Raw genomic sequence first — 23,781 nt, forward strand, 5'->3', positions numbered from 1 at the left:
TATATATATATATATATATATATATATATATATATATATATATATTTACCGTATTTATCTGCGTATAACATGCACAGGGGTATAACATGCACATTCATTTTAAGAGGGAAGTTTCAGGAAAAAATCTTACATTTTAAATAAGGAACTTTGAAACAAAATAAGGGTCAGTGCCCATCTGCAGGCTCACCAGTGCCATCAATGCAGCCTGATTAATGCCCATCTGCAGCCTCACCATTGCCATTAATGCAGCCTGATCAATGCCCATCTGCAGCCTCACCATTGCCATCAATGCAGCAGCCTCACCATTGCTATCAATGCAGCAGCCTCACCAATGCCTTCAATGCAGCAGCCTCACCAATGCCTTCAATGCAGTAGCCTCACCAATGCCTTCAATGCAGTAGCCTCACCATCAATGCAGTAACCTCACCATTACCATCAATGCAGCAGCCTCACCAATGCCTTCAATGCAGCAGCCTCACCATTGCCTTCAATGCAGCAGCCTCACCATTGCCATCAGTGCTGTCTGATCTACAGCCTAGAGAGGATGGGGGGGGGGGGGCGGGACGAGCACCGACAGATTACATACAGTGAGAATCTCCTATGATAGACAGAACAGTGGTCCAATTGTGGCCCAGGTGACAGGACTTCCTATTACAGAGGACGCCAAGTAAACAGGAGATTCTCACTGTATGTAATCTGATGGCACTTGTCCCGCTCCCTCCCTGTCCCCTCCGAGGCAGCTAAAATTGAAGTATTGGCGTATAACACGCACACACTATTTGCACCTGATTTTCTTGGTGAAAAAGTGAGTGTTATACGCCAATAAATACAGTATATATATATATATATATATATATATATATATATATATATATACTGTATATATCTATAGAGATATTCTTCTCCTGTGCTAAAATTCCAGCTGTTTTTATTTATTTTTTTTGTTCATCCTAAGCCCTGCAAAAAATCTCTTTGAACTATCATACTCTTAATATTATGCAATTAAAGCTAAATGTGTTTGTGTTTACTCTGCTAACAATGACAGACTACTGTCATCTATCTTTATTATTTACCACTGGGAATTACAACACATTGAAGTAATAAGTTTGTTTGGTTTCACATTACTGTACAATAAATGCCTCTGTGCTGACACTAAAAGAAAAAAAATGAGAAAGATTTAATTAACAGCATAGGCAGCATCCCATATTTTTCTGATTATATGGTAGTTAGTCTGAAGCTACTGCTTTCACAGATTTCCAAAGCTTTGCCTTTTTTTTTGGTCTCTTCACTCTGAGCTCCAGCTTTACTGCATGTTATAAATATGTAATATGGGGATTCTGCTGGTTGTCAAAGAATATTCCATTGTTTAATGACATTTCTCAAAATATATGATTTACAGAACTTGGGAAACTCATGTCATGCAACCAATGGAGGAACATCACACCTTCCCCATTTTTATTAGAATAGTTCTCTATTTTAAGAAAAAAAAATCAGTCTTAAACTGAAAAATATCTACATTTCTAAAATAAGTGCTGCTGCAAATTCTAGACAGGTATGATTTTACTTAGATATTTCAGCAAGTCTCCTAAGCATAAGTAGGCTATAAATAAATAATATAAATAAATTGTACATATATTTCACCCACAATGAATTTTTCAATAATGTGTCATCATCTCCTACATCCTGAAACAAAATCATCCTTAAAGTTTGGAGTTGACTTTTCCATTAATAATATTACAAGACATGCAATTTTTTTTTCCTTTTTAAGCAAATTATGTAATTACTGTTAAGTTAAAACTGAAAGTTTGTTGATAAAATGCAAAATATTTATCTTTATAATAAATTGGGTGAATCAAGTAAATGTATAAAATATTTTTACCACTCCTTTGAGAGATTTCTAGGCATTTTACTGCATTCATTGATAACATTGTTTCAACAGTATTTACCCTTGCATATTTGTTTATGGTGCTCACAAAGGGAGCTTGTAGCAGTTCTGAGCTACAATTGTTTTTATTAACTAATTTTGATCTTTTAGGGTTTATAGGACTTTTTATTTTTTACTGTTAGAATAATATATATTTGCTGTTAGTTGATGCATGCTTACTCTCCATTTAAAGTTTATGTCTATATCTGTATATATCTTCCAAATAAGTAGTTATTAACTGTTAAAAGTGCTAAAATATTTGATTCATAAATCTAGTTATTACACAAATACAGAATTCGATTAGAATCTAACAGTTTATCTCCTGTCCCATATACCATAACCATGCTTCATATACACAAACAACAGCTTCTAGGAAAATTACCAAAGTTATCTTGTTTATTACTATCTTAGGGCTTTTGACATACAGTGGGGATGGAAAGTATTCAGACTCCCTTAAATTTTTCACTCTTTGTTATATTGCAGCCATTTGCTAAAATCATTTAAGTTCAATTTTGTCCTCATTAATGTACACACAGCACCCCATATTGACAGAAAAACACAGAATTGTTGACATTTTTGCAGATTTATTAAAAAAGAAAAACTGATATATCACATGGTCCTAAGTATTCAGACCCTTTGCTCAGTATTTAGTAGAAGCACCCTTTTGATCTAATACAGCCATGAGTCTTTTTGGGAAAGATGAAACAAGTTTTTCACACCTGGATTTAGGGATCCTATGCCATTCCTCCTTGCAGATCCTCTCCAGTTCTGTCAGGTTGGATGGTAAACATTGGTGGACAGCCATTTTTAGGTCTCTCCAGAGATGCTCAATTGGGTTTAAGTCAGGGCTCTGGCTGGGCCGTTCAAGAACAGTCACAGAGTTGTTGTGAAGCCACTCTTTCCTTATTTTAGCTGTGTGCTTAGGGTCATTGTCTTGTTGGAAGGTAAACCTTCGGCCCAGTCTGAGGTCCTGAGCACTCCTCTGGAGAAGGTTTTCGTCCAGGATATCACTGTACTTGGCCGCATTCATCTTTCCCTCGATTGCAACCAGTCGTCTTGTCCCTGCAGCTGAAAAACACCCCCCCAGAGCATGATGCTGCCACCACCATGCTTCACTGTTGGGACTGTATTGTACAAGTGATGAGAAGTACCTGGTTTTCTCCACACATTCCGCTTAGAATTAAGGCCAAAAAGTTCTATCTTGGTCTCATCAGACCAGAGAATCTTATTTCTCACCATCTTGGAGTCCTTCAGGTGTTTTTTCCATGTGGGCTTTCCTGTGTCTTGCACTGAGGAGAGGCTTCCGTCGGGCCACTCTGCCATAAAGCCCCGACTGGTGGAGGGCTGCAGTGATGGTTGACTTTCTACAACTTTCTCCCATCTCCTGACTGCATCTCTGGAGCTCAGCCACAGTGATCTTTGGGTTCTACTTTACCTCTCTCACCAAAGCTCTTCTCCCCCGATAGCTCAATTTGGCCGGACGACCAGCTGTAGGAAGGGTTCTGGTCGTCCCAAACGTCTTCCATTTAAGGATTATGGAGGCCACTGTGCTCTTAGGAGCCTTAAGTGCAGCAGAAATTTTTTTGCCAGATCTGTGCCTTGCCACAATTCTGTCTCTGAGCTCTTCAGGCAGTTCCTTTGACCTCATGATTCTCATTTGCTCTGACATGCACTGTGAGCTGTAAGGTCTTATATAGACAGGTGTGTGGCTTTCCTAATCAAGTCCAATCAGTATAATCAAACACAGCTGGACTCAAATGAAGGTGTAGAACCATCTCAAGGATGATCAGAAGAAATGGACAGCACCTGAGTTAAATATATGAGTGTCACAGCAAAGGGTCTGAATACTTAGGATCATGTGATATTTCAGTTTTTCTTTTTTAATAAATCTGCAAAAATTTAAACAATTCTGTGTTTTTCTGTCAATATGGGGTGCCGTGTGTACATTAGTGAGGAAAAAATGAACTTAAATGATTTTAGCAAATGGTTGCAATATAACAAAGAGTGAAAAATGTATGGGGTCTGAATACTTTCTGTCACCACTGTATATTCCTTGGCTCCAATATTGTGAGCCCTCCAGGTATCTATCAGTTGGGTGTCTTGAAGGCATTTTGTTAGAGATTTAGGAAACATTTTAGAATGAGAGGTGGGGTTGCTTCTGTCCAGAGATGGGTGTGCAACCATATTAAAATCACCTCCCACTATAATGTGAGGTGAATATTATTTATCAAGAACCTCGAAAAAGGCAGCATAAAAGGAAGCAGAAGAATCATTTGGCGTGTACAGACTTGCAATTGTAATTTCACGGGCCAATAAAATACTTTTAATAATAAAAATCTACTCTCCTTGTCCCAATAAACCTGTTTGATATATACTTGAAATGAATTGTGGAGGAATATGGCAACGCCTCTCTTTTAGTTCAAGGTGTAGAAGGTTTGCTGATACACTCTATGAAAGAATTTTGGATGAGAGAGGCTGGCAAAATGTGTTTCTTGTAATAATATAATTTTTGCCCCAAGGCATTTATAGTATAGAAAGACTTTTCTTATTTTGTTAGGGGGATTGAATCCCTGCACATTATGAGAGATACATGCTATACCCATGGAACCAAGAGAATAATAGCACAATAGACCAAGGCTATAATGGTCATGGGGGAGCCACCTTAAAGGAGAACCTATGCGGAAGTACTAGCAACCCAAATTGGACAATGCCATTTTCAACCACATGAGTTTGAGGCACAAAGTAAGGGTGTAACGTCTGACAGAAAGTAGAGGTAGTGAGTGTGACATGCATAAGTGAGTAATGGTACAAACAAAACAGAATAAAAAAACGAGTTTGCCAAAAACGAATGGAAAATTTATGTGAAGGTAGAACCATATTGTAACAAAATTGGGATCAGGGAATAATAACACTCCTGATTACATGAAAACTAGACAGAGACATAAAAGTCCTGGACTCAGCCGTGAGTATATCACATTCCACATATGTAATATGAATGGGTTGTATATCAAAAAACAACCAGAAACCAAATATCTGCAGATACAAAAAAGGCATAATCACTCCTGGGTGGGAAAGCAATGCCCTAACAGCAGAAAATGGTGCCTGGCTAGCAGGGATGAGCCGAACACCCCCCCCGGTTCGGTTCGCACCAAAACATGCGAACAGGCAAAAAATTTGTTCGAGCACGCGAACACCATTAAAGTCTATAGGACTCGAATGCGAATAATCAAAAGTGCTAATTTTAAAGGCTTATATGCAAGTTATTGTTATAAAAAGTGTTTGGGGACCTGGGTCCTGCCCCAGGGGACATGGATCAATGCAAAAAAAAAGTTTCAAAAATGGCCGTTTTTTTCGGGAGCAGTGATTTTAATAATGCTTAATGTGAAACAATAAAAGTGTAATATTCCTTTAAATTTCGTACCTGGGGGGTGTCTATAGTATGCCTGTAAAGGGGCGCATGTTTCCTGTGTTTAGAACAGTCTGACAGCAAAATGACATTTCAAAGGAAAAAAAGTCATTTAAAACTACTCGCGGCTATATGAATTGTCGGTCCGACAATACGCATAAAAGTTCATTGATAAAAATGGCATGGGATTTCCCCACAGGGGAACCCTGAACCAAAATTTTTTAAAAAATGGCGTGGGGTCCCCCTAAATTCCATACCAGGCCCTTCAGGTCTGGTATGGATTTTAAGGGGAAGCCCGCGCCAAAATTTAAAAAAATGACGTGGGGTCCCCCCAAAAATCCATACCAGACACTTATCCGAGCACGCAACCTGGCAGGCCGCAGGAAAAGAGGGGGGACGAGAGAGCAGCCCCCCTGCTGAACAGTACCAGACCACATCCCCTCAACATTGGGAGTGTGCTTTGGGGGGTCCCCCCAAAGCACCTTGTCCCCATGTTGATGAGGACAAGGGCCTCATCCCCACAACCCTTGCCCGGTGGTTGTGGGGGTCTGCGGGCGGGGGGGCTTATCGGAACCTGGAAGCCCCCTTTAACAAGGGGACCCCCAGATCATGGCCACCCCTATGTGTGAAAAGGTAAGGGGGTACAAAAGTACCCCTACCATTTCACAAAAAAAGTGTCAAAAATGTTAAAAATGACAAGAGACAGTTTTTGACAATTCCTTTATTTAACCACTTAACAACCAGCCCATAGCCGAATGACGGCTGCAGGGCGGTTGCTTAACTCCGGGAGGGCGTACTATGACGTCCTCCCAGAATTCCCCTCTCGCGCGCCCCCTGGGGCACGCACCCGAACATATCCATGACCGCCGAGTCCAGAGGACCCGGCGCATCATGGATCCCAGTAAATGGCCGCTGATTGCGGGCATTTACCATGTGATCGCTCCGTCAAATGACGGAGCGATCACATGTAAACAAACCGGCGTCATCTCATGACGCCGGTTCCTCTTCTCCCCTCTCTGTACCGATCGGTACACTGTGAGCGGAGAGTGGGGTGGATGGATGGCAGCAGCGCTGTGGGCTGGACTTGTAGTGCCCACAGCGCCGCTCAGTGACATCCAGCCATCCATCCATGCTCAGCCATCCCTAATGCTCTGCAATGCCCTGCACTACTCTGCAATGCCCTACAATACTCTGCAATGCCCCACAACACTGTGCAATACTCTGCAATACCCCCACAATACTGTGCAATACCCCACAATACTGTGCAATACTCTGCAATACTGCACAATACTGTGCAATACTCTACAATACCCCACAATACTGTGCAATACTCTGCAATACCCCACAACACTGTGCAATACTCTGCAATGCCCCACAACACTGTGCAATACCCCACAATTTTGTGCAATACTCTGCAATGCCCCACAATACTGTGCAATACTCTGCAATGCCCCACAATACTGTGCAATACTCTGCAATGCCCCACAACACTGTGCAATACCCCACAATACTGTGCAATACTCTGCAATACCCTGAAATACTCTGCAATACCCCGTAATACTCAGCAATACCCCGTAATATCCCACAATACTCTGAAATACCCTGCAATACTCTGCAATACCCCGCAATGCCCCGCAATACCCCGCAATACCCTGCAATACTCTGCAATAACCCGCAATACTCTGCAATACCCCACAATACTCTGCAATACTCTGCAATACCCCACAATACCCTGCAATACCTTGCAATACTCTGCAATACTCTGCCATACCCAGCCATACTCTGCAATACTCGGTGATACCCTGCAATACCCTGCCATACTCAGCCATACCCAGTCATACTCGGTGATACCCTGCAATACCCTGCCATACTCAGCCATACCCAGCCATGCTCAGCCATACTCTGCAATACCCGCCATACTCTGCAATACCCCACCATACTCTGCAATACCCCGCCATACCCTGCCATACCCTGCCATACCCTGCCATACCCAGCCATACCCTGCCATACCCTGCCATACCCAGCCATACTCTGCAATACTCAGTGATACCCAGCCATTCTCTGCCATACCCAGCCATACTCAGCCATACCCAGCCATGCTCGGCCATACCCTGCCATGCTCGGCCATACCCAGCCATACTCAGCCATACCCAGCCATTCTCGGCCATACCCTGCCATGCTTGGCCATACCCTGCCATACTCGGCTGTACTCGGCCTCTGTATATGGCCAGGCTGTGGAAGTCTCACACATGTGGTATCGCCGTACTCAGGAGGAGTAGGATAATCTGTTTTGGGGTGTCATTTTTGGTATGTACATGCTATGTGTTATAAATATTGTATAAATAGACAACTTTGTGTTAAAAAAAAATGTGTTTTAACCACTTCCCGCCCGCTGTCATACGACTTTGTGCGGGGATATCTGAATGATGGGTGCAGCTACAGGCATCATTCAGATATCAGATTTTTTTAGCCAGAGATTCCCTACACCATAAGAATGATCATAGCAGCTGTTCCGCTGCTTGATCGTTCTTATGGGAGGCGAGAGGGGATGTCCCCCCTCCCGCCGCCCTCCGGTGCTTCTATTGACTCACTGCTATGATCGAAGCCAGGATCTTTTTTTTTTTTTATTTCAGGCTTCCCAGCCTAGAGGTGGGATGTGGGGTCTTATTGACCCCATATCTCACTGTAAAGAGGACCTGTCATGCCATATTCCTATTACAAGGGATGTTTACATTCCTTGTAATAGGAATAAAAGTGGTCAGAATTTTTTTTGGGGGGGAAAAGCATCAAACTAAAATAAATAAAGTAAAATGAACAATAAAAAAAATAAAAAAATTAAATTGCCCCTGTCCCTGTGTGCTCGCATGCAAAAGCGAACGCATACGTAAGTCCCACCCACATATGAAAACGGTGTTCAAACTACACATGTGAGGTATCGCTGCGATTGGTAGAGCGAGAGCAATAATTATGGCCCTTTATGGTATAATTATGGTATTTGTACTTTTCTGGCATGTTAGGGTGTCAAGAAATTAGATAGGCCGTCAGTACTTCAGGTGTGATCAAGTTTCAAATATTGGCACCATAGCTTTTGGACTCTATAACTTTCACAAAGACCAAATAATATCCACCGATTTGGGTTATTTTTACAAAGATATGTAGCGGTACAAATTTTGGCCAAAATATATGAAGAAAAATTACTAATTTGCAAAATTTTATAACGGAAATGAAGAAAAATGCATTTTTTTACAGATTTTTCAGTCTTTTTTCTTTTATAGCACAAAAAATAAAGAACCCAGCGGTGATTAAGTACCACCAAAAGAAAGCTCTATTTGTGTGAAAAAAAGGACAAAAATTTCATATAGATACAGTGTTGCATGACTGAGTAATTGTCATTCAAAATGTGAGAGCACCAAAAGCTGAAAATTGGTCTGGTTATTAAGGGGGTTTAAGTGCCCAGTGGTCAAGTGGTTAAATGCTTCTTCTTTCTTCTATCTTCTTTCTTCTTTCTTCTATCTTCTTTCTTCTATCTTCCTTCGGTTTCTTCCTCCATCTTCTTCTTCTTCTTCCTCCGATCCTCTGCTTCTTGCTCCGGTGTTCTCGTCCAGCATCTTCCTCCATGGCATTTTCTTCCCTTCTTCATGCTCAGGCCGCTCCGCATCCATGATGGGAAGCTCCTGCTGTGTGATGCTTCCCGTCTTCTGATGGTTCTTAAATAACGGAGGGCAGGGCCACTCGGTGACCCCTCCCCCTCTGACGCACGGGGACTTGATGGGGATTTCCCCGGGGCTTTCCCCGTGATGTCAGAGGGGGCGGGATCACCCTTTATGTAACAGGTGACCCCGCCCCCTCTGACATCACGGGGAAGAACTGTCAGAAGACTAGAAGCGTCACACAGCAGGAGCCTCTCATCATGGATGCAGAGCGGCCCAAGCACGAAGAAGGGAAGAAGACGCTGCGGAGGAAGATGCCGGACGAGAACACCGGAGCAAGAAGCAGAGGATCGGAGGAAGAAGAAGAAGTAGATGGAGGAAGAAACCGAAGGAAGATAGAAGATAGAAGAAAGAGGATAGAAGATAGAAGATAGAAGAAAGAAGAAGCATTTAAATAAAGGAATTGTCAAAAACTGTCTCTTGTCATTTTTAACATTTTTGACACTTTTTTGGTGAAATGGTAGGTACCCCCTTACCATTTCACACGGGGGGGCGGGATCTGGGGGTCCCCTTGTTAAAGGGGGCTTCCAGATTCCAATAAGCCCCCCCGCCAGCAGACCCCCACAACCACTAGGCAAGGGTTGTGGGGATGAGGCCCTTGTCCTCATCAACATGGGGACAAAGTGCTGTGGGGGGATCCCCCAAAGCACCCTCCCAATGTTGAGAGCATGTGGCCTGGTACAGTTCAGGAGGGGGTCGCTCTCTCGTCCCCCCCTTTTCCTGCGGCCTGCCAGGTTGCGTGCTTGAATAAGTGTCTGGTATGGATTTTTGGGGGGACCCCACGCCATTTTTTTTATTTTGGCACGGGGTTCCCCTTAAAATCCATACCAGACTTGAAGGGTCTGGTATGGATTTTGAGGGGGACCCCCACGCCTTTTTTTTATTTTTTTGGTGTGGGGTTCCCCTTAAAATCCACACCAGACCTGAAGGGCCTGGTATGGAATTTAGGGGGACCCCCATGCCATTTTTTTTTTAATTTTGGTTTCCCCTGTGGGGAAATCCCATGCCGTTTTATCAATGAATTTTTATGTGTATTGTCGGACCGACAATTCATATAGCCACTAATACTTTTAAATGACTTTTTTCCTTTGAAATGTCATTTTGCTGTCAGACTGTTCTAAAAACGGGAAACATGTGCCCCTTTACAGGCATACTATAGACACCCCCCCAGGTTCGAAATTTAAAGGAATATTACACTTTTATTGTTTCACTTTAAGCATTCTTAAAATCACTGCTCCCGAAAAAACGGCCTTTTAAAACTTTTTTTTGCATTGATCCATGTCCCCTGGGGCAAGACCCAGATCCCCAAACACTTTTTATGACAATACCATGCATATAAGGCTTTAAAATTAGCACTTTTGATTATTTCTCCCATAGACTTTTAAAGGGTGTTCCGCGGCTTTCTAATTTGCCGCGAACACCCCAAATTGTTCGCTGTTCAGCGAACTTGCGAACAGCCGATGTTCGAGTCAAACATGAGTTCGACTCGAACTCGAAGCTCATCCCTACTGGCTAGTAATGATTAAAATAATATGCTGTGCATTTAAAAGAATACAACAAAAAAGTCCAAGGGAAAATGCTCACAAAGTCCCCAGGGAGAATAAGTAGCTAAACTTCTTATGTAGGACTTCAGGTGCCTACCAGATATCTTTTAAGGCTGTAGGGTGAAAAAAAAGGGGGACGTAATATATAAGAAAGGCATAATTCAAGGATGTAGATAATAATAATCAGCCAATTTTGTGGCGGATCCACTGACGTTCTTATCTAGGTGATGGTATGTGCAATATAGAAGAGAGTCTGGGGGTTAGAAGTGGATGGGGTATCAGCTTTCAATATCCAATATCGAATGCGAGCAAATTGGAGAACAGATGTAATGTCCTTCATATCGTGGCCTCTATACGAAGTATATAAAAAACGTCTAACCACCAGTTCTCTATGTTTGTAAGATGGAATATCGGCTTACACGGCTGATATACATTTTTACATTTTTTCTTTTGTCCCACAAGTAACTACATTCCAACTAGTAATACATGGGTCCCGATTGCCCTCAATAGAAATGGCGGCGGTGGCCTCGGACGCCCTGATCTCAGAAGGGGGCGTTCCTTTGTCTGTGTTTGTTTCCTATATAGGTGGTGTGTCAGCACGCCGCCCGTACCCCAGGAAGACGACAGCTCTGTCGAAACGGCGTAGGGAGGAGCGGCGTGCTGACGTCACCACCACACCTCGCTGAACCCGGAAGGAACGGGCAGCAGCTGAAGCCGGCCGGCACTATTTTAAGCGATCTTTTACTGCATACACTGTAAGTGTTATTCTTTTACATTATTAAAGAGTTTTATACTGTATTACGCTATGGAGCATTTTCTTTTCTCACATATTTGTGGATTGGGAGCGGATACAACTACACTTGGTTGATTCCCTGGAGTGGTGGCCTGTGATATATACCGCAACAGAGACCCAGTGGCTGGGGGACACAGCCACCTGTGCGTAAGATCTCTGTGACAGGAGATCTTTGGATCTGGTAAGGGGCCCTTTCTATTTGAGGTGGAGGATCTCCCAGCAACATCACGCTCCTTAGGGAGACGGTCCCTTTTTTTTTTGCATGTTTTTATCACTGGAAGAACGGGTGTTTTTCTCCTTCTCTCTGTTTAATTTTTTATATCTTCAAGGACTTTATTTTTCTAATATATGGACTCACTATAATTGCATTTGATTGTTGAACTCTTGTATCCCCACCATTCCATCAGTGTGATCTCCACTTTGTTGATATCAACTTTTTCTATTATTATATTTGGTTTATGCTGAATGTCACTCAGTTGGTTTATCAATTATGACCACGTCTAATTCTTGGAAGCGCAGCCTATTATTTACATAGTTATTTAGGTGTGGGTTGTCTCACATTAGAGGTTGCAACTGTCTTTTTGGAGTTCTTAGGTTTATTTCTGGTTTATTATTCACATATTTTTTTGCATATTTGCATGATAATACAATTATAGGGATAGCGCAGTATTTTTTTCGGGCATATAAAAAACGTGTTGCGCTGTCTAGAGAGAATGAATATGAATAAAACTTAGAATATATTACATTATGAAAGTATATAATTATATATATGTATGAAAAAAAAAGTCCATAGTGTGATAATGTGCAAAGTCCTTTAATTCAGTGCAACACCCAGTGCTTAGATAGGTCAGGCAAAATTGTCTCCTTACCACATCTAAAGACCTATCAAGGTCTATATTCGAATCTGTGAGCGTTATTACCCCTTACATTAGGTGCAGATCAACTTGACTTATCCAGCCTCCTCATGGGGGATCGTTGGTGAAAGCGAGCCAAAGGTAAAACCACAGGATATCCACAGAAACTGATCCACCCAATGATCATACGAGAAAAGGAAAACTCATTGCGCAGCATCCAGATTAAAAATGGGCAATTTATTAAAAAACTACTTACAACAAAACTGTGAATGCAAAAAAGGAGATTAAGGTCTGGTGTGACCTCTCTGACACGTCCATCCCTAATAGTGCACAAAAAACAAGAACAATAGCCCTGGGACTTTAGATGAGGTGAGAGAGGTTTAGCCAATGTTCACAGCGAACAGTAGGGGAACATCCGGAGGATCAGCATGGTCTGGATAGGGGCATTTCTCACTGCGGTCTCCACTTGATCCCTTAAAATCATGTCTAGAAAATGTCTGCAAGGATGCACATATATCAGAGGGCATCATAACTGCAAAATGAGCTTAATGTATAAGGTTCTACATTTTTTATTTATATATAGATAAAGATGAAAATAAATTAATTAAGCTTACTAGACTATGTTGGTATGAAGGACTATCTGAGATATGGAATATGGTAAATGCATGAATGCAGGTTATAAAGCTGGTATGGGCAGAGAGACTACGGGGCAATATAGAAATGATATAAGTATTACACGTATATAAAGACAATGTAGAAACCCCAATAGGTGTCAAGAAAGTAAAAAAGTTGTACCTCAATGGAGTGAAAACTATTCAATGGTTGTCAGTTCGTTCTTTGAGATATGACTGCTCTATCCAATCGTCAAGTTGTGAATCAGAATCCCAGCCATGCTAAACGTCCAGATATACCCACAAGGGCCCGAAGGCTACGCCCCCAGCGTCATGTATGGGCAGTGACGCATGGGCATCCACCATCAAAGGGGGTGCACAAATGCAACAACCACCCAACCGTCCAGGATGACCCACACAGCCCACACCTCAGTTACATCAGGGAGACATCAGAGTATGGGCGTGGAAAACATGGCGCCGATGTGCAGGTGGCCACCCCCATCAACAGACAGAGGAGGACAGCAAGAGATCAGGAACAGAACTCCCCTATGCACATCGCAGCCCCCGAGCTGGATGAAACCACCGCCATAAAAGACAAATATCAAAAGAGGAACAGCTCAGCCCAGCAAGGCCCCCTGGGAGCAGTATGCAAATATAACTAGCCAAAGGGTGATACTACACTAGATGTAATATGGACAAAGGCTAATGGTAACAACAGACCAGTGTGTGGGCTGAATGGGTGTCTTCCACCCGGGTTCAATTAAAAAAAAGGAGATTAAGGTCTGGTGTGACCCCTCTGACACCTCCATCCCTAATAGTGCACAAAAAACAAGAAAAATAGCCCTGGGACTTTAGATGAGGTGAAATACCCCTATCCAGACTGTGCTGATCCTCCGGATGTTCCCCTGCTGTGGCCTTTGTTTGTTCCGCCTCCTCAGCTCCTGAGCTGGATGCACTACACGGCCTCCATCTTGATATCCAGCGTTTGGCGATTTATCTCAGACCTTCGGTAAGTATGAGGTCTCTGCTTCAGACCTCTCTTGCCAATAGGCATGTGCATTTCGTTTCGTTCCGAATCGAAATTCGGACGAATTTTTCATTATTCGGAAATTCGGATGCATCCGAATTTCCGAATGACAAAAGTAAAGAATTTAAACGAATCCGAAAAAAAAACGAACGAATTCGAATCGAATTCGAAAACATATTCGAATCGAATTCGAAAACATATTCGAATCGAATTCGAAAACATATTCGAATCGAATTCGAAAACATATTCGAATCGAATTCGAAAACATATTCGAATCGAATTCGAAAACATAATCAAATTAAAAAAAAATAGAAAACGTTTTTCTAAAAAAAACAATAAGGTAGAATATAAAATAATAAAGCAATAGAATATGTATATATATATATATATGTTTTTTTATGCTTTTCTTTTCTATTATTTTATATTCTATAATAGTATTTTCAATTCAAATTCAAATTTATTCTATACGAAATTCGAATTTCGGAACATGGCTTCTGAAGTTTGAATTTCGTATAGAATGAATTTGAATAGAAATGATTAGAACAGAAAATAATAGAAAAGTATAGACTATAAAAACAATAGAACAGAATAGAAGAAAATATATATATTATATTTTCTTCTATTCTGTTCTATTGTTTTTCTAGTCTATTCTTTTCTATTATTTTCTATTCTATTCTAATCTTTTACATTCAAATTTGATTTCGGTCTATATGAAATTCGAATTTTGGAAGATGTTATATATATATATATATATATATATATATATATATATATATATATATATATAATCTTCTATTCTGTTTCGTTGTTTTTCTATGTTATTCTTTTCTATTCTATTCTAAACTTTTCTATTCGAATTTAAATTCATTCTATACGAAATTCGAATTTCGGAAGATGGCTTCTGAAAGTGGAATTTCGTATAGAATGAATTCGAATTTGAATAGAAAAGATTAGAATAGAAAATAATAGACTAGACAAACAATAGAACAGAACAGAATAAAATATAATATATATAATTTATTCTATTCTGTTCTATTGTTTTTCTAGTCTTTTCTCTTCTACTCTATTCTAATCTTTTCTATTCAAATTCGAATTCATATTATAAGAAATATAATATATGTGTGTGTATATGTATAATATATATATATATATATATGTATAATATATATATATATATATATATATATATATATATATATATATATATATATATATTATATATATATATATATATATATATAAAACCATCTTCCAAAATTTGAATTTCTTATAAAATGAATTCGAATTTGAATAGAAAAGATTAGAACAGAGTAGAAGAGAAAAGACTAGAAAAACAATAGAACAGAATACAAAAAACAATAGAACAGAATACAAAAAATTATATATATTATATTTTATTCTGTTCTATTGTTTGTCTAGTCTATTATTTTCTATTCTAATCTTTTCTATTCAAATTCGAATTCATTCTATATGAAATTCCACTTTCAGAAGCCATCTTCCGAAATTCGAATTTCGTATAGAATGAATTCAAATTCGAATAGAAAAGTTTAGAATAGAATAGAAAAGAATAGCATAGAAAAACAATGAAACAGAATAGAAGAAAATATAATATATAATATATATATGTATATTATATTTTCTTCTATTCTGTTCTATTGTTTTTCTAGTCTATTTTTTTCTATTATTTTCTGTTCTAATTCGAATTCATTCTATAAGAAATTCAAACTTCAGAAGCCATGTTCCGAAATTCGAATTTCGTATAGAATGAATTTGAATTGAAAAGACTATTATAGAATATAAAATAATAGAAAAGAAAAGCATAAAAAAACAATAGAAGAGAATAATACAAAAAAATGACCGTATTTATCGGCGTATAACACGCACCCCAAGTTTAGGAGGGAATTTTAAGGAAAAAAAAACTTTTAGGAGGGAAGTTTAAGGGAAAAAACTTACATTTAAATGCCCATCATTGCAGCCTTCTCAGTGCAGCCTTGCCCCAGTGCAGCCATGTCAGTGCAGCCTTGTCAGTGCAGCCTTCCCAGTGTCCATTGCAGCCTTATCCCAGGGCAGCCTTGCCCCAGTGCAGCCTTGCCCCAGTGCAGCCTTGCAGCTCGCAGTTTGAAAATCCTGTGATCCCCTGCGATCCTGAGCTTCAAAATCGCCGACCGCGATTTGAAAATGGTGCCGCCGGCGCCAAAATACACAGAGCCGGTCCTCGGCTCTTCTCGGCGGCTCTCGTTCACTTTCGGCTCCACTTGTAGTCCCGCCCGGGATGGGCGTGACTGTGAGCGGAGCTATCTGATCCTAGCCGAGTACACTCGGGTAGGTTCGGGCGGCACTCGAGTGAAGCCGAAAGTGGCCGGGAAGAGCCGAGGACCGGCTCTGTGTATTTCGGCGCCATTTTCAAATCGCGGTCGGCGATTTTGAAGATCTGTCAGCTCAGGATCGCAAGGGATCGGCGTATAACACGCACCCATGATTTTCCCCTGATTTTAAGGGGAAAAAAGTGCGTGTTATATGCCGATAAATACGGTATACATATTTATATATATTTTTTTTATTTTTATTTTTTTTCTATGCTGGTCTATTGTTTTTCTATTCTTTTCTATTCTTTTCTATTTTATTCTAATCTTTTCTATTTGAATTCAAAATCATTCTATACGAAATTTGAATTTCCGAAAATGGTTATACAGAAACAGAATGAAATAGAATGAAATCGAATTCTAATAGAAAAGACTAGAACAGAAAAACAATAGAACAGAATAGAAAAAAAAAAAAAAAAAATATATATATATATATATATATACACATATACACACACATCTTCCGAAATTGGAATTTGGTACAGAATGAATTCAAATAGAAAAGATTAGAATAGAACAGAAAATAATATAAAAGAATAGCATAGAAAAACAATAGAACAGAATAGAAAAAAATATAAAATATTCTATTCTATTCGAATTCATTCTGTACCAAATTCCAATTTCGGAAGATGGTTTTATTTATTTTTATATATATATAAAATATTTCTTTCTATTCTGTTCTCTTGTTTTTCTATTCTATTCTTTTCTATTAGAATTTGATTTCATTCTATTTCTATATAACTATTTTCTGAAATTCGAATTTTGTATAGAATGAATTTGAATTCAAATAGAAAAGATCAGAATATAATAGAAAATAATAGAAAAACAATAGAACAGAATAGAAAAAATATTTTATATATATATATATATATATATATATATATATATATATATATATAAAACCATCTTCCAAAATTCGAATTTCGTATAAAATTAATTTGAATAGAAAAGATTAAAATAGAGTAGAAAGAATAGACTAGAAAAACAATAGAACAGAATAGAATAAGATATAATATATATATATTATATTTTATTCTGTTCTGTTCTATTGTTTTTCTAGTCTATTCTTTTCTATTCAAATTCAAATTCATTCTATACGAAATTCGAATTTCAGAAGCCATCTTCCGAAATTCGAATTTCGTATAGAATGAATTCAAATTCGAATAGAAATATTTAGAATAGAATAAAAAAAGAATAGCATAGAAAAAAATATATATATTATATTTTATTCTCTTCTGTTCTATTGTTTTTCTAGTCTATTCTATTTCTATTCTAATCTTTTCTATTCAAATTCGAATTCATTCTATACGAAATTCTAATTTTAGAAGCCATCTTCCGAAATTCGAATTTCGCATAGAATTAATTCAAATTCGAATAGAAAAGTTTAGAATAGAATAGAAAAGAATAGCATAGAAAAACAATGGAACAGAATAGAAAAAAAATATAATATATATATTTAACCATCTTCCAAAATTGGAATTTGGTACAGAATGAATTTGAATTCAAATAGAAAAGCTTAGAATACAATAAATTATATTTTTTTTTCTATTCTGATCTATTGTTTTTCTATGCTATTCTTTTATACTTTCTATTCTATCCTAATCTTTTCTATTGGAATTCGATTTCATTCTATACGAATTTCAAATTTCGCAAAATGGTTATATATAGTTTACTTTTTCAAATTCAGTTATTGTTTTTTTCGAATTTGATAGTTTTTTTCGAATGTGGTAGAAATTTTTCGAATTTGACAGTTTTTTTCGAATGTGGTAGAATTTTTTCGAATTTGACAGTTTTTTTCGAATGTGGTAGAATTTTTTCGAATTTGATAGTTTTTTCAAATGTAGTAAGAATTTTTTCGAATTTGACAGTTTTTTTCGAATGTGGTAGAAATTTTTCGAATTTGACAGTTTTTTTCGAATGTGGTAGAATTTTTTCGAATTTGACAGTTTTTTTCGAATGTGGTAGAATTTTTTCGAATTTGATAGTTTTTTCAAATGTAGTAAGAATTTTTTCGAATTTGACAGTTTTTTTCGAATGTGGTAGAATTTTTTCGAATTTGATAGTTTTTTCAAATGTAGTAAGAATTTTTTCGAATTTGATAGTTTTTTTCGAATGTGGTAGAAATTTTTCGAATTTGACAGTTTTTTTCGAATGTGGTAGAATTTTTTCGAATTTGATAGTTTTTTTCGAATGTGGTGGAATTTTTTCGAATTTGACAGTTTTTTTCGAATGTGTTAGAATTTTTTCGAATTTGATAGTTTTTTTCGAATACGGTCGAATTTTTTCGAATGCGGTCGAATTTTTTCGAATTCGAATACGAAACGAAACGAATTCCGAAAACGAATGTAATGAATGCAACGAATTTAACTAAACGAATTAAGTTAAATAACGAATCGAAACGAAACTAAACTAAACGAATTTTTTCATCCTGCACATGTCTACTTGCCAATCATTTCGCCTGCCCCCATTTATCAACAACGTACATCTATTGATCTTATCACTTACATTGCAGATAGAACATTTATGCATCCGCTCCTGAAGAAGCGAGCAGGGTCTTGCGAAATGCATAGGGCTTTATTGATGCTTGTTTTATGCCGGTACACGCTGGGTATTATTGATGTCTGCATTATGTTTACATACTTCCCTGTCCACATGTATGTACATTTTATTTTCTTATTGTGCATGTGCATTTACTGACCTAGCAATTTTCAAGTTTTATTGTTGCTCATTGATGTATATAACATTTGTAATAAATCTTTGTATATTTGCTTTCATCTTTGTTGTGTACATTGGCTATTATGCCGGGTAACTCACAATCATTGTTGTTGTCGCTCCGTTACATAACATTTTGAAACAAATAAATTGATTTTGTCTCAGTGTTCGCTGTGAACATTGGCTAAACCTCTCTCACCTCAAATAAAGTCCCAGGGATATTTTTCTTGTTTTTTTTGTACAACAAAACTGTAATTACAGGCAGTGGAAATAAATTTGTCCTAGCACTCTCACGAGCATGATGACGTCACCGATATTTCCTGCTCTGCCGATGTATGTTTCATCTGAAAAGACTTTTTCTGTGAGGCATTAGAGGACAGCGGTGTGCAAAGTCAACCCTTTTAAAGGATTCTCTATAACTACCACTAGAGGGCAGCTCTACTGATTAAAATACTGTATAAACCACCTTGCACCGCATAGCCATGTTGCCTTGGTCTATATTAATAAAGTGGCAGCCATTTTATTGAAGTCTGACTTTTTTCACAGTGGTTGAAATTGTTATTGACAACATTAATTCCATTTAAAACTATCTGTTCAAACCATATTAAATTAAACTGCGACAATTTAAAAAAAAAACACAATGGGCGTCATATACAAAAACAGAATCTGTAACTTCCAACATGATTACATTTGATGTATACATTTTACATCCCCCCTCCCGTAAATCACCCCCACACCCCCCCTTTCTCCATCCATCCCCACATCCCCATCCATCCCTTATCTAAATGTTCTCACTTTCTCCCAGTTCTCCTAATTTTCCTTGTCTTATCCTCCTATAGCCTCCATATATCTCATCGTCTTTTAAACACCTTCCATTCTTTCCATTTGTTTGTCATTCCCTCCTCTCCACAGTATCTCAGATATTCCATGTTATATGTCTCTTCTACCCTTCCAATCCAATCTTTTATTGTGGGGCTTTTTGTTTCTTGCTAGTATCTTGGTATCTGACTTTTAGCTGTATAAATCAGGTGTGGTATCACAGATTATTTTTATTGTTTTATTGAACTGTCTATCCCGTGAAACAGGCACGTCCAAGGTTCTTCTAATATTTCTCTGTTAGTAATTTATTTTATTAATTGTAAGATCTCTTTCCAATAGCTTTTTATTTTTGAGCAATCCCACCATAAATGTGCCATTGTTCCCACTACTTTACATCCCAGACAACAATATGGCTATTTCCCCATTTGATATTTACTTATTTTGTCGAGGGTTATATACCACCTTGTAAGGCATTTATAGTTCATCTCTGCTGTGTTAGAGTCAACTGTGGAGTTATTTACCAATCTCAAAATTTTTCCTAATTTTTATTTATTCCCTCATGTTCCCAATTATTTTTCCCATCTTTTTTATGTATGGCGGGACCTCCAGCCCTTCTTCTGCCATTAGAATTTTATAAATCCGTGATATACCATTTTTTGTATTTGGTGCTATACTCAGCCGCTCCAGAGGCCTTAGATCTTCCACTGATCTTATTGGTTGTGGCAAACTTCTGACAAAGTGTTTCAACTGGAGGTACCGCCATTCATTAATCACCATCAGATCTGTCTTGTGTTTTAATTCTTGAAATATGCATATTTTCCACTTTTCTGTTATATCCTTTAATTGTGCATTTTCATTTTTTATCCAGTCTCCAAATAATTTCCCTTTTCCCGGGGTAAAGTAATTTGTTTCTTTCAGGGATATTAGTGGAGAATTATATTTCCATTTACCTTGTTTGTGTATTAGATCCCAAATTCTAAGTACATTTCGTGTCATTGAATGTCTATTCTCACCCAGTGCTTTATATTGAGGTGCTATCCAAATGATTCTACTCAACCGTGTATCACTCATTATGTTCTTAATCTGTACCCATCTTTTTTCATTTTTCTCCTTTGTCCACTCCATTACTCGTGAAACACTTTTTATGACAATAACTTGCATATTAATCTTTAAAATTAGCACTTTTGATTTCTCCCATAGACTTTTAAAGGGTGTTCCCTGGCTTTCAAATATGCTGCGTTTACATAACCGGGTGGCCCCGCCCCCCTCTGACACCCCGGGAAAGCCACAGGGATGTCCCCGGGTGTCAGAGGGGGGTGGGGTCACCCGGGAATGTCACATTGTGGCCCCGCCCTCAGTTATAAAAGAATTGTCAAAGTGAAGACATGTCATACGGTGGGAGCCTCCCTTGGAGGCGGGTCGGTCGCATTTTTTTTCTTTTTCAGTCCATCGGCGGAGCAAGAGAAGAAGAAGAAGACTTCGTGGGACATTTTAATTTTTTTATTTTTTAATAAAGGACTTGTCCAAAGCCGTGTCTTGTCATTTTTACCATTTTACACTTTTTTGTGAAATGGTAGGGGTGCATTTGTACCCCATTACCATTTCAGGGAAGGCCGGGATCTGGGGGTCCCCTTGTTAAAGGGGGCTTCCAGATTCCGATAAGCCCCCGCCCGCAGACCCCTACAACCACCGGGCAAGGGTTGTGGGGATGAGGCCCTTGTCCCCATCAACATGGGGACAAGGTGCTTTGGGGGGCTACCCCAAATCACCCTCCCCATGTTGAGGGCATGTGGCCTGGTACAGTTCAGGAGGGGGTTGGGGGACGCTCTCTCATCCCCCCTCTTTTCCTGTGGCCTGCCAGGTTGCGTGCTCGGATAAGGGTCTGGTATGAATTTTTGGGGGACCCCAAGGCATTTTTTTTAAATTTTGGTGCAGGGTTCCCCTTAATATCCATACCAGACCTGAAGGGCCTGGTATGGAATTTGGGGGGACCCCAACACAATTTTTTTTTAAATTTTTGTTCGTGGTTCCCCTTAATATTCATACCAGACCCAAAGGGACTGGTAATGGACTGGGGGGATCCCATGCCGTTTTTTTTCAATGACATCTGTATTGCCAGGATCAACAATTCATTATAGCCGCGAGTAGTTTTAAATTACTTTTTTTCCTTTAGAAATGTAATTTTGCCCTCAGACTGTTCTAAACACGGGAAACATGCGCCACTTTACAGGCATACTATAGACACCCCCAGGTACCAAATTTAAAGGAATATTTCACTTTTATTATTTCACTTTAAGCATTATTAAAATCACTGCTCCCGAAAAAAGGTCTGTTTTTAAAACTTTTTTTGCATTGATACATGTCCCCTGGGGCAGGAACCAGGTCCCCAAACACTTTTTATGACAATACCATGCATATAAGCCTTTAAAATTAGCACCTTTGATTTCTCCCATAGACTTTTAAAGAGTGTTCCGTGGCTTTTAAATTTGGCGCGAACACCCCAAATTGTTCGCTATTTGGCGAACAGGTGAACACCCGATGTTCGAGTCGAACTTACATTCGACTCGAACATTGGGCTCATCCCTAGTACACAGTATCTAATACATTGTGTACAGTTTCTAATACACTTCAGGCGGTGTACATGGGTAAATGGGAAGATTTCCCCAGGGGTTTTTTTAGGCAGCAAAAGATTGATTATATAAAAGTCTTTTATCAGATCAAAACATAGATGATAAATACAAATATTCAATGAAATTGATTTTAAAATACAAGCTCTGATTTTCAACACCAGCAACATAAAACATTGCTCATGGCAAAAAACACCCCAAAGAAAACATGATTTGCCAGTTGCATTTACAATATTATTATCCACATGAATACCCCAATGCATTTTGACCCTTTAGTTTCTGGTCTTCTTCAGGGGAATTTCAATTCTAGGAAAATATATCAAAAAGTTCTAATTAAAACATTTAACAGTATATGAAACATTGTTACAACATTTCAAATTGTGCAAAAAATATATCTCCATACACATAAAGGTATATTTACCACTGGGCAGATGAAAGAGTGAGGATGTATTGCACAAACCAGATTGCTAAAAAACATTTGCGTTCAGTGATACTATCATCTCTGCGTGTCCCCTCCGCGACCTCCAGGTGAATTCACAGTCCACCGGGCTAGCAAGGGGCCACGCTCTTGGACCTGGAGAGGAGGACATGGGGCAAAGCACCTGCAATGGGATATTCAGAAATCTCACTAGATAGTCATCAAGTATTCTATGATTGTCAAGTACTGCTTTGCGACTCCAGACTGACTGGTACTAGATCAAATATGAAATTCATGTTAGTTTGAGTTGCCTATTTTATTACATAGTTTATTCATTTATTGAATTAATTTGTAAATTAGTTGTAATTGACGTTAGAAAAATATAATGGAATTATAAAGTAGAATGAAATGGACAATTGTTACTCAATTAATAAAAATATATAAAGTAGATGTGCATGAGGTGAAATTGTGTGGGTGATAATGAAAAGATTTAGGGTGTGGGAATATGATCAAGGCGTGATGCAAAACACTAGAAAACTGGTGTTAAGAAGAATATATAATATAAATAATACTGAGAAATATTTGAAACATTAATAGTTGGCATATGGTGCATAAGGTAGTGAAAAAGGCCATTTGTTAAGTGAACAAAATTATGGAGTGCTGAACGAACAAAAAGTGTGTGACACTATATACGAATAAAAGTGTTTAGGGATGAAACCGTATCTATATTAGATTAAAATAACAGCATATTAATTAATTTGTAAAAAATCCCAAAATAGGAAATATGAGTAAATGATGCATTCATATGGAGTGCCAAACAAGCATGAAGTGTATGACACTAAATGGGAAAATTCAAAGTATTTGAGAGTAAAGCCATATCTATATGGAATAAAAAAAAAATAGTATATTAATTACTTTGTAAACAACCCCAAAATGGGAAATATAAGTAAATGAAAAGTTAAACAAGATACAA

Source organism: Aquarana catesbeiana, linkage group LG05 (genome assembly GCF_042186555.1).
Source record: "Aquarana catesbeiana isolate 2022-GZ linkage group LG05, ASM4218655v1, whole genome shotgun sequence".
Classification (NCBI taxonomy): domain Eukaryota; kingdom Metazoa; phylum Chordata; class Amphibia; order Anura; family Ranidae; genus Aquarana; species Aquarana catesbeiana.